General features: G+C 39.5%; 1 long non-coding RNA gene across 3 annotated transcripts in view; it reads right to left on the bottom strand.

The window, feature by feature from the left end:
• Positions 1–14,665, bottom strand: part of LOC116283954 (uncharacterized) — a 91,070-nt gene that overhangs the window by 37,553 nt on the left and 38,852 nt on the right. The window contains exon 5 of one of the 3 annotated variants that reach the window (XR_012060710.1): positions 12,830–12,954. The exons of the other annotated variants lie outside the window; for them this stretch is intronic. This is a non-coding gene — a long non-coding RNA (uncharacterized lncRNA). Of the gene's footprint in view, positions 1–12,829; positions 12,955–14,665 lie in introns of those variants that run through there. 3 annotated transcript variants of the gene reach the window in all.

The following is a 14,665-nucleotide window of genomic DNA, read 5'->3' as shown; positions in this document are numbered from 1 at the left end:
ATTCTGGTATAGCCACACAACATAATACAAGGCAGTCACTCAAAATGATGTTAAAGATTTGTATTCATTGACATGAAAAAGTCCATGAAAGATTTGAGTTTTAAAAGCACATTGCTAAGTACAGTAAGATGATGTCTAGATTCTAGAACAGTGGTTCTCAGAGTGTGGTCCCCAGACCAGCAGCATCAGCATCACTTGGCAAAATGCCCTATTCCAGACTCACTGAATTAGAAACTCCCTAATGGGTTCTAGCAAGCTGTTTTAATAAGGCTTGCAGGTGATTCTAATGCATTTGTGAAAGACTGAGAACCGCTGGTCTAGACAAAGAGGAGGTTGCTACACGTATTTATAAGGGATTAATAAGAGCATCTCTTTATTTTCACACAGCGCAATACCAGGGTTTTCATTACAGTGGCCAAATGGTCTTCAACAACGTGTAAATATATGAATTCACGTGAACTTGGATGGGGCAGGTTCCAGGACCTCTATTTAAGGCTCCATCTCCATTTCTTGTAATTCTTTCATGTATGTGTTTCATTTTCAGCCTGGCAGTCAGATGGCTGTTGCAGCCCCATGTATCTCATCCAGATACACCACATCCAGAGGCAAAAAGGGACAATTTCTTCTGGAAGCTCCTTCTTAATAGTAAGGAAACCCTTCCGAGGAGCCCCTCTGTCCCTCAGCAGATCTTTCTTCCTTTGTCATTGACTAGACATAGGTCACATGCTTATTCTTTAGCTAATTACTGGTGGGGAAAACCAAAATGGGCTTAATCAGGATTCACCCCTGAGCTGGCACTCCTTCCCTGACGGATGGCCGCTGAAAAAAACTGAGGTCCTGCTAGTGAGGAGGAGAAGAGGAAACAACTTTTGAGTAGGGCAACAAACTGTGTGCTGAATCTAGGCTAACTGCTTTTTTATACTCTTCTATAAAAATGAATTATTCATCACTTCCATGAATAAATTGTCAATTGTGATGAAAAATGAGACCTGCTATGTGTGTGTGTGTGTGTGTTTCCTTTCTAGGGGGTTCCTTGCTTTGGAAATGGCTCCTGAGTTTCAAGGAGAAGGATTTATGTCATGCAAAGTTTTCCTTTTTTTTCCTTTAAGGCAAATTAAAAGACTGACAGTATCAAGTGCTGGCAAGGCTGTGGAGCAACTGGAAATCTCGTACTTGCTAGTAGGAATATAAATTGGTCAAATACTTTGAAAAACTATTTGGTCATATCTACTACAGTTAAAAATACACTTATTCTATGACCTAGCAATTTCGTTCCTTGGAATTTCTAAGAGATGTGTGCATGGGCAAGCATAAGAATGTTCATAGTACCTTTCAAATTGGAAACAACGCTTTTGTCTATCAACCAAAGAATGGATGAGGCAATTGTGGTATGGGCAGGTAAAGAAATACTACACAGCCATGAAAATAGATGAGCCACTGGTCCTTCCAACCATGTGGGTGAATCTTGCAGATTTAAGATTAAATGAAAGAAATCAGACATAAAACAATACACACTTCATATAAATGGAATTGTATAGTTCCATTCATATGAAGATCAAAAATAGGCAAAATTAATCTACAGTGATGGTAGTCAGAATAACATTACCCACACTAAAAAAAGGAAAAATTTCAAGTGTGGTCTTGCTCTAACAGATAATTAGCCTTTGTAATTAAACCAGTGTTGTACTTGGAAATGAAAAGACACGTAGACCTGTGGAATAGAACTGAAAGCCTCAAAAGAGACTCAAGGACAAATGAAATTTTAGCATTCACAGAAGTGGCCTCTCAAATCACGAGGGCAAAAGATAGATTTTTAATAAATGGGGCTGAGAAAACTGGAGAGCCAACTGTAAAGGCTAAAACATAATACACACTTCACACTGTGCACAAGAATAAGCTTCAAACGGATTAAGAAGTCAAATGGAAAAATCAAAAGGAAAATCAAAAGGAAACTCTACAAGTTCTAGAATAAAACATGGGAGAATTCCTCATTAACCTTCGTGTAAGGAAAGGTGTTCTAACAATGGCTTCAAAATTCAGAGGCAATAAAAGAAAAGTTTGATAAAATTGACTGCATAAACGTTTAAAAATTTTCACAACTGGAGAACACCATAAACAAAGTGAAAGGACAACTGACAAACTGGGAGAAAATATACACAACATAGATCAAAAAGACTTCTACTCCTACAATATAAAGAGCATTTAAAAATTGGCTTCAAAACACAACAATAGAAAGGAAAAGACACATGAGCAGACCACATACACACGCACACAAACCCACACAGACAAAAGCACAAACATCCACATACAACTGGCCCTTAAACTTATGGAAAGATGTTCAAACTCCCTCTTAATTAGGTAATTAAATAAATGTAAATTAAAACAATGTTAAAATACCATTTCTTACCTGTCAATTTATAGTTAAATTTTCATTTAAAATCAAATTGAAAATGATGACAACTCATTTTGTTAGCAAGCCTGTGAGGGAAACAGGTACCTGTACGTTTCTGGTGGGAACGCACACTAGTAGGAGCCCTGTGGAGGGGAACTTGAAATATCTAACGAAACTACATAGGAACTTTTCTTTTGACCCAGCAATCCCCTTTCTAGGAATTTATACTGAAGATAAAGCACCATAAACTCATACACATAAGTTATTTATTACAGCCCTGTTTGGAACTGCAAAATACTGGCAACAATCTATGTGCCCCTCCACAGGAGACTGGTTGAATAAGCAGGGTGCATCACAGTGGAGGGCTGTGTTGCTGGATGTGAAATAAAAAAACGAGGGAGGTCCTGATGAATTGATTGAAAGTGACGTCCAGAGCATGTTTTCAGTGAAAAACAGCAAAGCGCAAGAGGGTATCTGTAGTCTACCCTCTTTTATGAAGAAAGCCGCAGATAAGAGAAAATACACAGGTGGTTGCTCTCTTGTCCAAAAGGCACAGAGGAAAGGTAAAATGGAAACTAATGGAAATGGCTCCCTACAGGAGATGGGTGGGAATGGGCTGGGAGGAGTGGGGAAATGGGAATGGGATGGAAGAAATGCAAACAAAGGGAGTGACCCTTCTGAGTTCAGTTCTGGATTTTAGAACCCTGGTGACTTTGGCATTCTCAAAGATAAGTATGTACTTGAAATCCACCAGGATGTGGGGGGACCCCAAAGAGAATGCAAACAGTGACAAATGAACCTGTTTTACAACTGAGTAACAGAACGACTGGGGGTAAGGGGTGCGTGAACTTTTTTTTAAAGTAACTTTAGAAAATAGCATTTTCACTATATGTTGTGACACTAAAGAAATATTTTAAACAGGGCTACGTTAGCAATTCTGAAGCCATCTTATATGTATTCAAGGAGAGAGCAAGTTAGTTGAATATATTATAGATGAGATATGGGTTTCTCACTGTCAGAGAACAGAGTCATAAATAAGAAGAGGAGGAAGACTAGAAAATCTAAACCCTGTGGTCTTGAATTGGCACAGAATTATGAAACCATGGTACATATGTACACACATGCACACACACACAGATAGCTATACCCATGGATAGGAGACACAGATGGAGATGTGTGTGTATACACATGTATATTTCCCAGTGTGTTGTGTTGCGAGGCTCTAGAAGCAATGAAAACAATGACATTCAGTGACAGTAGTATGTGTAATTCCCAGATTGTGATCTCTGTGCCATTCTCCCCTAAAAGGAAACAGGACTTCTCTAAGAAATGGTTGATTCCAAGGCTGGGGCAGGGAAAACACAAGATGAGCTTGGAACTTCTTCCAGTTTTAGAAAATGAGAAACTGCTCAAATAGATAATGGAGCACATTTAAAGGACACAGGAGCCAACACAAAGGGAATTCCCACAGCCAAAGCTGCCCAGTGGACAATCTGAGCAATAAAATAAATTCTGATAGTAATGAATTATAACACAGAGAACAGAATAAATCTCCATGAGTACAGATTGATACGAATAAATCATTAAATGAGGTAATAAATGGAAGAGAAAGGACAGCTCTTCCTTGCAGGAGAATTCTAATTCAGAAATATAGAAGGAATGATAAAAATAGAAACCCACCGTCTGGCAAATAATGGATGCTAAAATTAGCGGGTGAATGCATGATGAGTAATAAGATATTGGCATGGTCTAAAAAATAACTCCCAACAAGACAATTACTAATTAGAAAGGGGAAAAAAGAAACTTTACAGTTGAGAACTCTGGGAGAGATTTCCTTCATCATGTGATCAAGGCTGAACACTACTACTTAACAAGAGATTATCATGTATCTCCAGTTAGAAAGCACGAAGTAGGGCACAACATCACTTCTGTGGCTTTCTTGCCAAAAACGTATAATGTGAATTTAATTGTGAGGAAACATCACATAGACATAAATTGAGGGACATTATACAAAATAATGGGCCAGTCCCTTAAAATGTCCTGAAAGACAGGAAGAAGGGAGGCACTGTCCCAGATTGGGGTAGACTAAAGGGAGATGACAGCAGGATACAATGTGTGAACCTGGCTTGGATCCTGGGCCAGAAAAAGAACATTAGTGGAATAATTAAGATAAGGTCTGTAGTAGAGTTACCAGTATTGTATCAACGTTAATTTCCGGGTTTTGATTATTGCTGGTGATTAGGAAATACGTTATCGCTTGGGAAAATTGGATGACGGGTAAGCAGGAATTCTTTGTCCTACTTTTGCAATTATTCTTCGTAAAGATGAGATTATTTCAAAACACAAAGTTACAAAAAACATAGAAGAATTTTGGTTCCCCCTCGGGGAAATTCTGGCTGGGGATGGGGTTATGAGGAAACCTGGGGTACTGGATTCTCTTTGTCTTGATTCTGCTTGGGGATACATGGCTGTCTACACATTTAAATTTCCCTGAGCACTATGCATAAGACTTATGCATGTTGTGGTAGGCATGTTATTTCTCAAATTTTTTTAATTTAATTTTAATTTTTTCTGGAGGGGAGGTAATCAAGTTTGCTTATTTATTTTCAGAGGAGGTACTGGGGATTGAACCCAGGACCTTGTGTTTGCTAAGCATGCGCCCTACCACTTGAGCTATATCCTTCCCCTCTCATTTTTTTTAAACGTTAAAAAAGGATCAAATCATCTCTAACCAAGAAAAAGTGGTGAGCAAGCCCAGTGATTTGCATTGGGCTACGCCCCCAGTAAAAGTCCAGAAATGTACTATTTATTATCACGGTGCTAGCAATGAACATAGCAAATCCCCAGGAGAGACATCAGATGTTAAATTCAGAGCCCAACTCATCCTTTCAGGGGTGCTTATAATTGGCAGACACTGCGTGAAGCGATTTTTATTTCATTGATTTTTTTCATGACAAAACACTGAAGGAGATTTTAGCATCCATCTCCCTCTTTTTTTAAGATGAGGAAACCAAGTTTCAGGAAAGTGAGCAAACATTCACCACTCAGGCAGAAACTGGCAAAAACCAGATGTGTCTGCTTCAAAGTCCTGGATGTCTCCTGCTATCCCACACTGCTTAAACAGGAAGATTTTGATTTGTGTTTTAAAAGAATGAATTTCAAGTCATTTTATAGTTGCAGCTCTTAACACCTGGATTATGGTCATGATTTTTAGTTGCACTCTATCCAAAAAAGAAAATGTCTAATTAAATAAAGATTTGGACATGATCCTTTATAAAGAAATGTGACTTCAAATAGTTGGGGGAAAAAATCTTCAGATTTAGTTTTTTATCAGCTTGATTTATTTTTCTCCTTTTGCTAACTTTTGGACTTCACTTCATTAGCTTTCCCTTGAATTTAAGTTGAACGCCTATCACTAATCATAATAAAACACAAGTTCAGACAGACTCATTGTCAAGTCAATGGCCAATGACTAAGTGCAGTAATTCCTTCTCAAAGTGATTCCTTGTATCTCTTTGCCACACATATTAAAGACGGGTCTATTGCACCTCAAATATCGCTTATTCCCATTAGTCCAGGAATCCTGAAATCATCTCATCTGTCCACACAATTCAGCAGTCTCCTCTGAGGGTAATATAACCTGGTGTTTAAGACTATGGCACTTAAAATCAGGTGCACTTGGGTCAAATTCTGGCTTTTTCATTTCTCAGTGGTATGACCTTGGGCAAGTTACTGAATTTTCCTGATGTCCAGTTTCCCTATCACTAAAATGAGGTGACTGCTACTATTACTACCCGCTGTCCTTGGATTTGGGGCAGGTGGGGGAGGCATGTAAAACACTTGCACACCCTTCAGCATGTAATCACTGTGAACTATCATTATTTTCTGGCACTAATCCAAGCTGACTGATACTCTGTTCATTGTTCAGGTGTTCCCTCCTGGTATTTGTACTGAGGACTTGCAAAAAGCACTTTGAGGGACACAAAGAGTAATCCTTTCAGCATATCAAAGTGAAATGATTTTACTTTGGAATTCATTCTAAGGATAAAGAATTTGCATCTGCAACACACCATTGTATCAGGTATGAGAGAAACAGTAGCAAATAAAAAAGTCCCCAAACTCCAGAAGCTTATATTCTATCGGGAGGGAACAGACAACAAACGAGTAAACAAAGAGGTAAGGTGAGGACAGCTAGTTACCATCGTAGAGCAGGTTCACACCACAAAGAGGACATGTGGGAGTCACTGGGTGATTTTACGAAGCATCCTGCTCCCTGCCCTTTCTGCTCTGAACTTGCTGATTGCTTAACTGCAGACAGAGCCAGAGCAGCCCCACTGGACAATAACGCGAAAGTGGGAGACCCAAGACCACGCGAGCCACCAGCCTGGGTGCCACGATGCACCAGCTACTCTTATCTGAGCCACTGTGGTTCTGTTTTTGTCGCCCCCAGACAAAACAACTACTCATCCTCTCCTGAGGACGTTTCTGCTTCCAACCTTATCAAATATGGACATCTGGAAGAAATTCAGAATTAGAGTCACAAAAGGAGAGAGGATGCCAGAAACTACCGGTCAGTAACAATTTAGATTTCTTTTGTACATTTAAAAATATTTATTGAGGGGGGAGGTTAAAGTGCAATGGTCCTCGGTTCGGTTCCCAATACCTCTGTTAAAAACAAATAAATAATTAACTAAATAAAATTTATTACCTCCTCCCATAAAAAAAAGAAATTAAAATAAGTAAATTTTAAAAATACTTACTGAGTACTAATTTGTGAAGCGTCATTCACACTCATAATCATCACAGTAATTTTATTGATTCTCTACCTCAAGCCTCATTTGAAAGATCGAACACAATCCTGTTAGCTAAGCACTTAAATAAGTGAGTGAAACATGATTTAAACCCAGGCATGAATGAGCTACAAGGCCAAACTTTCACCCCCTCCCCTACACTGTCTCCAGGATCAGCCAGGAAAGCAGAGAAAGCAAACTGTAAAGACAGAGGTGCACGGCAGAAGAAGAATGAAAATGCAGCATTGGTGGAAGACACCTCCATGGTCCTTTTGGTTGTGTTCAGTTCAAATTTTGTGGCTGTTATTCTCACAACTTGAAGGCACTGCCCAGAACAGGATTCCCCACCCAGGGAACATTTTGCTCTATAGGAAGCTTAGGTATGGCTCTCGGGCCAAGTCTTACCCATTGCCTGGTTTCTTTTTAAATAAAGTTTTATTGGCACAGAGCCACTCTTGTTCATTTATGTGTTGGCTGTGGTTGTTTTTGTACTACAATGGCAGGGGTGAAGAGTTGTGACAGAGACATTAAAAGCCTTAAGTATTTACTATCTGTCCCTTTTTTATTGATTTTTTTAAAAATTGAAGTATACTCAGTTTACAATGTGTTAATCATGATTAGTGATTCAGTTATATATATATTATGTATGTATTTCTTTTCATATTTTTTTCATTATAGGCTATTACAAGGTATTGAACATAGTTTCCTGTGCTATACAGTAGGACCTTGTTGTTTGTCTATTTTATGTATAGTAGTTAGTATCTGCAAATCCCAAACTCCCAATATATCCCTACACCCCTCCTCCCTTTCCCCTCTGGTAATTGCAAATTTGTTTTCTATGTCTGAGTCTGTTTCTGTTTTCTAAATAAGTTCATTTGTGTCATTTTTTTAGATTCCATATATGAGTGATATCATATGGTATTTTTCTTTATCTTTCTGGCTTACTTTAATTAGTATGACAATTTCCAGGTCCATCCATGTTGCTGCAAATGGCATTATTTCATTCTTTTTAATGGCTGGGTAATATTCCACTGTATAAATATACCACTACTTCTTTATCCAGTCATCTGTTCATGGACATTTAGGTTGCTTCCATGTCTTGGCTATTGGAAATAGTGCTGCTTTGAACACTGGGGTGCATATATCTTTTCAAATTAGAGTTCCCTCTGAATATATACCCAGGAGTGGGATTGCTGTATCATATGGTAAGTCTATTTTCAGTATTTTAAGGAATCTTCCTACTGTTTTCCATAACAGCTGCACCAAAATACATTCCCACCAACAGTGCAGGAGGGTTCCCTTTACTCCACACCCTCTCCAGCATTTATCATTTGTGGACTTTTGAATGATAGTCATTCTGACTGGTGTGAGGTGATACCTCATTGCAGTTTTGATTCACATTTCACTGATAATTAGTGACATTGAATATTTTTTCATGTGCCTAATGGCCATTTGTATGTCTTCATTGGAGAATTGCTTGTTTAGATCTTCTGCCTATTTTGGGATTGGGTTGTTTGTTTTTTCTGTAATTGAGTTGTAGGAGCTATTTGTATATCCTGGAAATTAAGCCCTTGTCAGTCGCGTTGTTGGCAAATATTCTCTCTCACTCTACAGGTTGTCTTTTTGTTTTATTTACGGTTTCCTTTGCTGTGCAAAAGCTTATAAATTTAATTAGGTCTTAATTTGTTTATTTTTGCTTTTATTTCTATCTGTCCCTTGTTTTAAAAAAAATAAACAGAAACCTCAGTTAAATATAGTCGGGAGACCAGAAGGGGGAGCCCTCATGCCCTAGGACAACAGAAGAGCCCAAAAGGAAGACTTTTCTTCTTTCCTGGCAAGGACTCAGCAAATGAAAAGCCATGGATTCTTTGTTTACTCTAGCCCTCCCAACTTCCCTTTCCCCTCTATAAAAGCGGTCTCCTTCCCTTGCTGAGCAGGGGACTTGCACGTGGCTTACCATAGTTGGCAGGCCCCGAATGGCAATTCTCTGCTGATCCGAAAAAACCTATTTTCGCTGGAGAAATAGCTGGCAGTCAATTTATTTCAAGTCAACATCCTTTGCAGAAAAGTTTACCAACCTTTGTTTACTGATGTGCCTACAGTTCAAAGATCTTCCTGGTTACACTATACCTGCTCTCCTATAATATCAAGCTGAAGCCTTAGGAACAATACTAAAAATCTGTTTCCAGGACTTTTTTCCACTTCTGAACATACACATTGAGGGGAAATGCTGGACCTCGGTATCTTAATGAAAACTTTAATTAAATGCTTGGCAAAACAAAACCCATTCAGAAACCCCTCCTGTGTGTGAGTGATCAGTCTGTACACCAGGGGACACCTCCTGAATCTTGTTAACACAAGCCCTCATACACACATAAGTTTAAATCCACTGGATTCATATTTTATCGAGTCACCATAAACTAAAGTGAAAGAAAATGAGGAAAGTTGCCTTAAGGAAGATGGATTTTAGAACGCAATTGGTAAATAGAGTGAAAATGGGCATCTTGCCTGTATTTTTGAACTGGCAGAAAACTGCAGCAATTACATTATTCAGCCAGTAATGGAATGTTCTCACACACTTATTTTCGGAGGGGAGAACCTGGGGTTTTAATCATTTGGTAATGCACTTCTTCGAATCTTGCAGATTTGTCAAACGCTGTAAAGGAACCACAGTTTTATCTATTTGTCTCCTGGGGCCAGCTCTAGTGTTCAGTCACAGCACAACTTTAAACAGAGGGGACAGCTGGGAAGGGAAATCCTCCCTCCCAAGAACTCCTGAGCTGCAGGAGCTGGCCCCAGTTGTTTGAGGAAGAACTAGGTGCGGGACTTTTTAGATGGCGTCTGTAACTTGGGTTTTCCTGAAGCCTCCTTTAAGACAGCAGCGGCAGATGAAGCTGCAATGTTTAAAATTTCCCTGGGCTCCTAATGGGAAGACACTCGTGGTAAAGTCTTGATGTCTGTGCTTGGTTCACAGCGCCCACACACATGCTTTGATGCCTGATTCGGTGTGATCCTTTTCCTGTGTAATTTCAGCCACTTGTCATCTCTGTTTCCTCTTGGCTTCAGATGCGATGTGGCAATACTTTCCTGGGGGCGGGAGGTACAATCAATCTTCCTGTGGATTATTCACTGGATGGATTATGCAAGGCATGTTTCTAATCCCAGCTGGGCTTCCACATGCCACCCAGCATGGTCTCAGCAAAACCCTCCTCTGTCACCCTGTGTGCTTGGGAAATGAAAGCCAGTTTGAATTAGTTAATTCTGGTCTCTCCCTAAGAGAAACAGTCCTACTGGGGGATTAAGAGGAAAGGCTTTAGGAGTAGGATAAACTTGGATCTGAACATCAGTTTTGCCTCTCACTGGCTGGGTGGCCTGCAGTCAATTACTTAACTGTTTTGAATCTCAGTTTTCTCACTTTTAAAATGGGCTGGTCATACCCAGCTCCCACACTTGCTATAAGGATCAAACAAGTGCACATATGAAGAAGTCTTAGCTCCTTAAAATACATGTTCATGAATAAGAGCAAAGCCACCTAGAAACTGTGAAGAACAAAACATCAACAAAGCAATAGAAATACGACGGGAACACTTGACAGGTCACAGAAAAAGAAATATAAATGGCTCTTACCCATTGGAAAAGATGTCTGACTTCACTTACAGTAAGAAAAATACAAGTCAAAAACTACATGAGGATATCATTTGTCACCTATCAAGTTGGCAAAAATTCAATTCAAAAATTTTACACAACACATTCTGCAATAAATAGCAGAATTAGGCACTCACACGCTGCTGGCAAGAGTACAAAATGGTACATGCGCTTTGCGGAGCTCACTGACAACGCCTATCAAAATTATGAGTGCATTTAATTTTTGCTCAGCAATTTCACTCTCGAGAATTTTTTTTTTTTTACAGCTATACTTAAACCAGCATGAAGTCAAATGACAGATAAACTCAATATTGATTGCATAGTTGTGTGCATGCTTGAGCAAGTGGCTGGAAATACCCAAGTGTCCATCTAAAGAGGAGCAGATAAATAAACCACGGTTCTTTCGCACAGTATTACACAGCAGTGGAAAGGAGAATGCAGTCTTCAGTGCCCTGTCAAAATAGCTCAGGAAACTATTAAGTGAAGAAGGCAGGATACGAAACAATACAGATAGTCTCCTATTTTCTATGTAAAAAAGGGGGGTAAATAAGAATATATTTACATTTGTTTATACCTGCACAAAAATAAACACCAGAAGGCTATCCAAGAAATTAATGAGTGGTTACAAATAGGTGGGAAATTGGAGTCAAGAGTTCGAAAAAGACTTCTTTTTTTTCAGGCAGGGGGTAATTAGGTTTATTTATTTATTTTTAATGGAGGTACTGAGGATTGAACCCAGGACCTTGTGCATGCTAGGCATGTACTCTACCACTTAGCTATACCCTCCCTGTTAGAAGACTTCTTTTGACTTCATTTTTATTTCTGAGCCACGTCAATATATGATCAACTCAAATAGTACAATCAAAATGAAGAAAATAATTCACATCTTCTAAAATGAATAAGAATGTCCCACCTCAGTTAGAACCCATATTTGAAATGTCTATCATTTTGAATATATTTATGGCCCCATGCTAGGTTGTGTGCAGCCCTGAAATCTGGGTGGCCAGGAGTGTGTCTGACTCTCAATCAGGGAGTTCAACGCATACTTTTTATGGAACCAATGAATAAATAAATGAGCTTGGTGCTTTCAGATGCAGAGAGAATGACCTGTCAAAAACTACAGAAGAACCAAGGAATGGCATGAAAACAATGCAGTTTTCCTTTCTAAAATGGGAAGTAGAAAGTAGACCACTGAAGTAAGAGCTAATGACCTAAAAGGGAAAAAAGGAAACTCTAAATGGATTCCTTCTCCCCACTCGATGGAACACTTAAGCTCCATTTTGGAGATTTACATTTGAAACTGAAACCCAAATGCCAGAGTGGTGCTCTCTCTACAGGCCAGAAAGGAGGCGCTTATCTACCCGGTCATGTTAAACCAGAGGAGGAACTTTTTAGGTCAAAGACCATGTTTCTCTGCAGAACTTTCAACTCTTTCCTCATCACCAACCTCTTGGAAGAATGGGAGGTGGGGGGCAGGATCACTCCAGACAGATGACGATAAAATTACTTCTATGCCCACGAGCCTATAAAAATTTGTTCATCCAAGCTTCTCCTTCCCAGATCCACAATAATTTATATAGAAATGCCAGCTCCTTACTTCAGGGCGCCTGATTTATAGATTGGGCATCTGTTTTGTATCAAGGGCCTCTGAATGGAACAACAAGCTATGTTCTAACAAACAGAGTACTCATTTCGTAAATCACTTTCAACCTATCAGATATCTCACACTGAATTTCTTTTAAATCCAGGCACATTTTCCTCTTCCTCAGAGCTTGCCCCGCATGTTGATTTCTAGAACACAAAAACACACAAATACTTGAAGCTTTTAAAAGATTCTAGAAGAGCCACAGTAAACCTAGTAATCAGTCTATTTCTCTTTTGTCTTTATCCTATAGGAAGAACCTTTTATAAACACTTTCAGGAGGAAATATTTTTTAAAAACTTGATATCCTTAGAGAGCCTCCAAGCCCAGGAACTTGCAAACAAATGGAACTTACTTTGTCACGTCCTTTGCCCACAGCAGACATTACTAATCGATCAGCTCCTTCCTACTGAGATTGCGTCAAGTCCTGCTGTCTTTCTCAGCTCAAAGTTCCAGGCAACCTCAATTAGGGAGCAGCCATTAACCTGCAGGATGGAATAGTCCTATCAGATCACTTTTAAGATAACAGCACTGAACCGTAGAAGGAGAAAGAAATTTTGCTACTGTCACACAGTGATTCAGTGATGTACCTGACACATATTCCTAAGTACTGAAACCCAGTGCTGTCTTTCATCTACACCAACACATGACTGGCATTCAGTAGGTTGAGTATGATTATTATGCGCAATTTTTTGATTTTCAACAGAGATTTCTTCCAAAGAAATCCATATACACCAGGCTAAAACCAATTAGCCACATTTTTCAAATAAAGAATTTACTAATCATTCCAATACCAGTGATTCAGAAGCTCCTGGCAGGCTGTTGCTCTAAATATTATTTTGTTTTAGCAGTAATCTTCCTTTCCCATCAAATAAGCTTCCTCCTCAATGAAGGAGAGGTAATTGTTATTAAACAGGAAATTACTTTTCATTTGGGCTAACACAAAGGACTGTATGACAGGCTTGGATGCATGGACAATACCCTCCATCACAGTTACACAATGATGTGGGAAAGCTGCAGTGGCTCTTTAATCAATTTATTACCCAGTTTATTAAATCCCAACTGGGCTTTATGCTTTTTCTGTTGCTTCACTGAAGTTTCTTAGAATGACAGAAAGTCAGAGCCAGATGGGATCTTTCAGTTCATGAGAAAGCAGAGGGCGGGTCCTAGAAATGATTTGCCCGGGGTAACACAGCTAGCACCCAGGTCTCATAATTCCAAGCTCCTTCTAACTCAGCATCTCACAATCTGGAGATCAAAATGAGCAATTCCCCATCTAGCAGATAATCCAAAACATACTGAGTTCTCTGATCAGTGCTTCTCAGATTGGCATGTGCATGTAAATCACTTTGGGAACTTGTCAGAAGATAGATTCCTATTACATAGGTCTTGGTTGGATCCTGAAATTCTGCAATTCTGTCACCTCCCAGAAGGCACTGATGCTGCTGATCCCTGAACCAGTCTTCTGTTTAGTCAAAAGAGAACCATCTGGTCCTAGTAGAGAATCTTCACTTGATCCCAAACTAATAAGTCATATATGATCATTGGGTCAATCAGGTTATCTCAGGTTGTAAAAAACTGAGAGAGAGTTTACATAGTAATGAAGGTTTACAGGAGGAACTGGCTAATAAATGAATTGGCCTTGAAAAAGCAGAGAAGAAAGCTAACTCATTTTCCCCACTGCCATCTTCAGATCTTCTCTGCTGTGTTTTTCTCCTCTACCCCAGGTCAATATCCAGAGCACAGTCCATGGCTTGTTCAGGAGCACTCAAGTATTGAGAATCTCCTCTTCCAGTGGAAGCACTCCAGTTCCACCCACCACACAACGCAGCTCAGAAACGGGTCTGGTAGCCTCTATTACAACAAAAGGGGAGCAGACCCTCTCCCCATCAGGGCTGTGACAACCACAGAGCAAAGAGGAGGCCCTGCGCAACAACCAGTGCAGGCTTCACTCACTGCAACACCAATCACACCTCCAGTCAAGGGGATAACAGCCAGAACACATAGGTGAAAGACATGGGAACCACCCATACTAAAAACAGCCCTTGTGGCAAAAGTATTCCATGCATACAGTCTACACAGCAACGCTCCCTCATTAAAACAAACAAACAAACTAAACTAGCCCTTCAATATGACAGTAGATACCTGTTATTCCTACATTCACAGTCAGAAATATAAGTAAAATGAAGAAGCACA

This window comes from Vicugna pacos, chromosome 17, assembly GCF_048564905.1.
Source record: "Vicugna pacos chromosome 17, VicPac4, whole genome shotgun sequence".
Lineage (NCBI taxonomy): Eukaryota > Metazoa > Chordata > Mammalia > Artiodactyla > Camelidae > Vicugna > Vicugna pacos.
Note: the sequence above shows the minus strand (reverse complement) of the source record. Positions and strands in the feature narration are given on the sequence as shown.